The sequence below is a fragment of the Mandrillus leucophaeus genome, unplaced genomic scaffold (assembly GCF_000951045.1).
Source record: "Mandrillus leucophaeus isolate KB7577 unplaced genomic scaffold, Mleu.le_1.0 Scaffold538, whole genome shotgun sequence".
Classification (NCBI taxonomy): Eukaryota; Metazoa; Chordata; class Mammalia; order Primates; family Cercopithecidae; genus Mandrillus; species Mandrillus leucophaeus.
In genome coordinates, this window is record NW_012105786.1 from 1,071,360 (window position 1) to 1,076,217 (window position 4,858).

Genomic DNA, 4,858 nt, shown 5'->3' on the forward strand with positions numbered 1-4,858 from the left:
GTTACCCCCTCCTTTTTTTGTACTAAGCACACCTAAAAGCTGTCTTAGCAGATTTCGAATATACAATACAATATTATTAACTGTAGTCTTCATGCTGCGTGTTAGAGCTCGAGACTTACCCTTTGACCTACATCTTCCCATTCTCCTGCCCCTGGTAACCACCATTCTACCCTCTGTTACTATGTATTTGATTTTTTCCCCTTTCTTTCTTTTACTTTTAGATTCCACACATAAGTGAGATCATGCAGTATTTTTCTATGTTTGACTCTTTTCACTACCATAACGTCCTCTAGGTTCCTTGTCACAAACAGCAGGATTTCCTTTTTTAAGGCTGAATATTTCATTGTGTGTGTGTGTATATATATACATACTCTATATATACACTCTATATATATACATACTCTCTATACTATATATATACACATACTATATATATACACACTATACACACACACACACCCACAATCTGCTAGGATTCAATATATAAAGAAATATATAAATTTCTTTAGCAATTTGCCTAGAAGCCTTCTTGATAGGCATGCTAAGCAATGCCCCAGTATAACTTTGAAAGGACATGATCTACTGCTTTTTCCTTTATTTTTAAGTTTTAGATATTTTTTCAAAGCTCATGTCATGCTCCTTTTGCCAGAAACAGATTGGGTCAGACAGACCAAATAAATTCCATGTGTAAACAGTAGAAATTGAGACTGTATTATAAACCCCTTTCTTTAAGCAATCCCCCTCAAACAAATGAAAGCCCTTTTTTTAATTCGATCTGAAATATGCACAAGAAAATTTGAAAGTATAAAGACATTCACCCTTAAGATTCTGATGTACTCATCAGAGATAAACACCGATACCATTTTCCCCCTTCTCATCTGTTATTTGTGTTAGTGTGTGCAAGTAAGTGGTCCTCTGTATTTGTTGGTTCCGCATCCATGGATTCAGCCTACCTCAGATGGACAATTGAAAAGAGTGAATGGTTGCATCTGTACTGAGCATGTACAGTACAGACTTGTTTTCCTTGTCATTATTCCCTAAGCAACTAGTTTCATAGCATTGACATTGTACTAGTTATTATAAGTAATCTAGAGATAATTTGAATCATATGGGAGGATGTGTGTAGCTTCTATGCAGGCCATTTTCTATAAGGGACTTGAGCATTGTGGATTTTGGTATCCACAGGGATCCTGGAACTGATCACCCATGGATACTGGGTGATGACTGTATTTGAAAGTTTGGTTACTGTGCTGTGCATACCCTGGCCTTACCCCCTAGAGATTCTAATTCAGTTGATCTGGGTGCAGGAATCAGTATTTTCAAAAGTTCCCCAGATGATTCTGTTGTGCGGCTAGGACTGAGAACCACTACCTAATCTAACCCCATCTTCAGCTCTTCCCTGGCCTCCCACACCTGTCTTTTGTGTTCTCTATAATCCACAGTCTGTTATTAACAATTTGCCTAAACACTTTTTCTCTCTGTGTGCATTCTCTTCATTGTTCACTTTAACTGAAACCCTGGTGTCTTCTATTCCCCTAGTAGTATTTCTCCCCTGCAGCCCTCTCAAGGCTGGCTTTCTCCCTCCCTAGCTACTGTGGGTCCTAACAGAGGTGATGTTCCTGTGCTCCATTGCTCCCTTTCAAGTCTTTTTTCTATTAAACAGCAAATAAAACAGCTTCTTTAAAGTTGTTGGACTTTTCCACTTGTCACCCCAACTTACTGTGAGCAATCTACTGACCTCCCTACCATGCCCCCTCCTTCATTGATAACTCTAGCACCTGGCTTCCAGCCTTTTTCTCTTGTTCCTTCTGTGGTCATTCTTGGATCCTTAATGCCACATGAATGACCCATCTCATCTCTTGATTTCTTCAGCCCCCAAAAGACCTCCTTTCCTCCATGTCTCCTCACTCATAAGTCATACCCTTCTACTGTGTCATTACTACCTCCCAAATCTAGATTTTATGGCTTCCTTTCAGTTCACTGACTGCAGTGTTTCCTTTCAAACAATCCTCTGATCTCACTGAAGCCTCATCCTTTCACCCTACTGCTTGTTCATACATATTGCCCTCATCTCCATGCCTTCTTACTCAGCTGAGATGCAGTGGTCCAGCACTACAAACATTCCTTAAAAATATCTTTAGCTACTCTGTGTACCCACTTAATGAAACTTCAACTCTGTTTATAAACCCAAGTCTCTACCTGTACCTACACCTAGCAGTTGAATATTGTTGGAGAAAAATTATGGAATCCTGCTGACTAGAGTATTTTTTGTTTTTTTGGCTGAGCACGGAGGACTTTATTGGTGATACATGACAAGGTGGGGCTCCCTAGACCCCTCCCTCTTCAGGGGGGTCTGCATGGAAACTGTGAGGAGGGGAGATTCTCAGTGTGGTAGGAGACCTAGTGCAACAGGGAATTCCTAGCAGCTGAGGGCCTGAGGCTGCTAGTCTTGGGGTCTTACTTCTTGGAGGCCATGTGGGCCATGAGGTCCACTGCCCTGTTGTTGTAGCCAAATTCATTGTCATACCAGGAAATGAACTTGACAAAGTGGTCAGCCCCAACATTGAAGGTGGAAGAGTGGGTGTCGCTCTTGAAGCTGGAGGAGACAACCTGGTACTCAGTGTAGTCCAGGATGCCCTTGAGGGGCCTCCGCCGCCTGCTTTACCACCTTCTTGATGTCATCATATTTGGCAGGATTTTCCAGATGACAGGTCAGATGCACGACTGACACATTGGTGGTGGGGACGTGGAAGGCCATGCTAGTAATCTTCCCATTCAGCTCAGGGATGACCTTGCCTACGGCTTTGGCAGCACCAGTAGATGCAGAGATGATGTTCTGGAGAGCCCCGTGGCCATCACACCACAGTTTCCTGGAGGGGCCTGGGATAAATAGAAAGGAAATGTCTGGGTTAAGATAAAAGATTGTGGAGACCAAAGTTCTTATTTGCAGAGAAAGTCTTCAGGTAGCAGGTTTTAGAGAGAATAGGCTGTAAAATGTCTTCTGGGGGGCAGTGATGGTGTGGATGGTGGTCATGAGTCCTTCCGCAATGCCAAAGTTGTCATAGATGAGCTTGGCCAGAGGGGCTAAGAAGTTGGTGGTACAAGAGCATTGCTGATGATCTTGAGGCTATTTTCATATTTCTCATGGTTCACGCCCATCATGAACATGGGGGCATCAGCAGAGGGGGCAGAGATTATGACCCTTTTGGCTCCCTGCTACAAGTGAGCCCCAGCCTTCTCTATGGTGGTGAAGACACTGGTGGACACCACAATGTGCTCAGTGTCAGCATTGTCCCATTTAATTTTGGTGAGATCTCGTTCCTGGAAGATGGTGATGAGATTTCCGTTAATGACAAGCTTCCCATTCTCAGCCTTGACAGTGCCATGGAATTTGCCATGGGTAGAATCATACTGGAACATGTAGACCATGTAGTTGAGGCCAGTGAAGGGGTCATTGATGGCAACAACATAACTTTACCAGAGTTAAAAGCAGCCCTGGTGATCAGGTGCCCAGTATGGCCAAATCCATTGACTCTGGCCTTCACCTTCACCATGGTATCTCAGGATGTGGCTGGTGCTACACGAGAAGATGTGGCTGTCTGTCAAATGGGAGGAGCAGAGAGCCCTGACTAGAGTATCTTCAATTGCATTACCACAATTCTGAAATAGGTACTCAGTTGTCAACCCAAAATAAAATTCTAAGACCTCCCCCAACTATCTGAATGGACTTTGTCCTTGGCCAGGGCTCTCTTAAAATTCAACCTGAAAGACCAGTTCAGGCCATGATGGGAAGTGGGGGTCGGATACGCCTAATTAAACCTCTCAGACATTCACATCAACACAGACTTTAAGTCTGATAGGAACCATTTTACAGCCTGTTCTCTCTGAAGTCTACTACCTGAAGACTTCTTCTGCAAATAAGAACTTTGGTCTCCACAATCTTTTATTTTAACCCGGACATTTCGTTTCTATTTATCCCAGGTTTTCACATAAACTCAACCAATTGTCAGTCAGAAAAGTTTTAAACCTACCTATAGCCTAGTGGATTTAAAAGGTTGTTTAAAGACATTACTATGAAGATTTTCAAACATGAAAGTAGAGAGAACAGTGTAATGAAGTTTCATGTACCTATCACCCAGTTTGAATGATTATCAGCACATATCCAGTCTGGTTTTATCTACACACTTCCATTACCCCTACCTGAAGCTTGACTATTTTCAGGGAAATCCCAGATATTATATCATTTCTATCATAAATACTTGGGCACATATCAGCAACCACAATACCTTTATCCTAAAATAATAGATCATCACTTAATATCAAATATCCAGTCAGCATTCACATTTCCCCAGCTGTCTCATCAATATCTTTGTTATCACCAATGTCCCTGACCATCTACTACAAGAGGTTGAACTTACTATTTATGTGCATTGCCCCATTGGGTGGCACGAGCTCTATGCATCACTGATTTTCTCAAAATTTAAGGGGGATCCATCTACCTTACCTCTTAATTCTTTACATGTTGCACATCTAGCATAAATCATTCTAGGTTTCATTGATCAGGGCATGTTTTAGTACAAACAAATGAGAACACCCAGTACATTCCTTCTACCTTCTGTTTTTCCTACCCCCCAAACAAAACTGCATTTCAGAATTAAAAGCTTTGTGTTCTTGAGATAGTTATACTTATATATACACTCACTTTTATTTATTGATACCCAGACATACATTCTGGCTGTTGGTGAAATACCATTCGATTCCTGTTAAGAGCCTGTCCTGCACCTGGTAGGACAACACCCACTTTTACAAAGTGCTGTTTCTTGGCTGGTACTGGAGAGTTCAGAAAGCCATTCTGCCA

General features: G+C 42.0%; 1 pseudogene; it reads right to left on the reverse strand.

The window, feature by feature from the left end:
- Positions 1-2,457: 2,457 nt before the first annotated feature.
- LOC105551909 lies at positions 2,458-3,554 on the reverse strand (annotated as a pseudogene).
- Between the last annotated feature and the right edge of the window lie 1,304 nt (positions 3,555-4,858).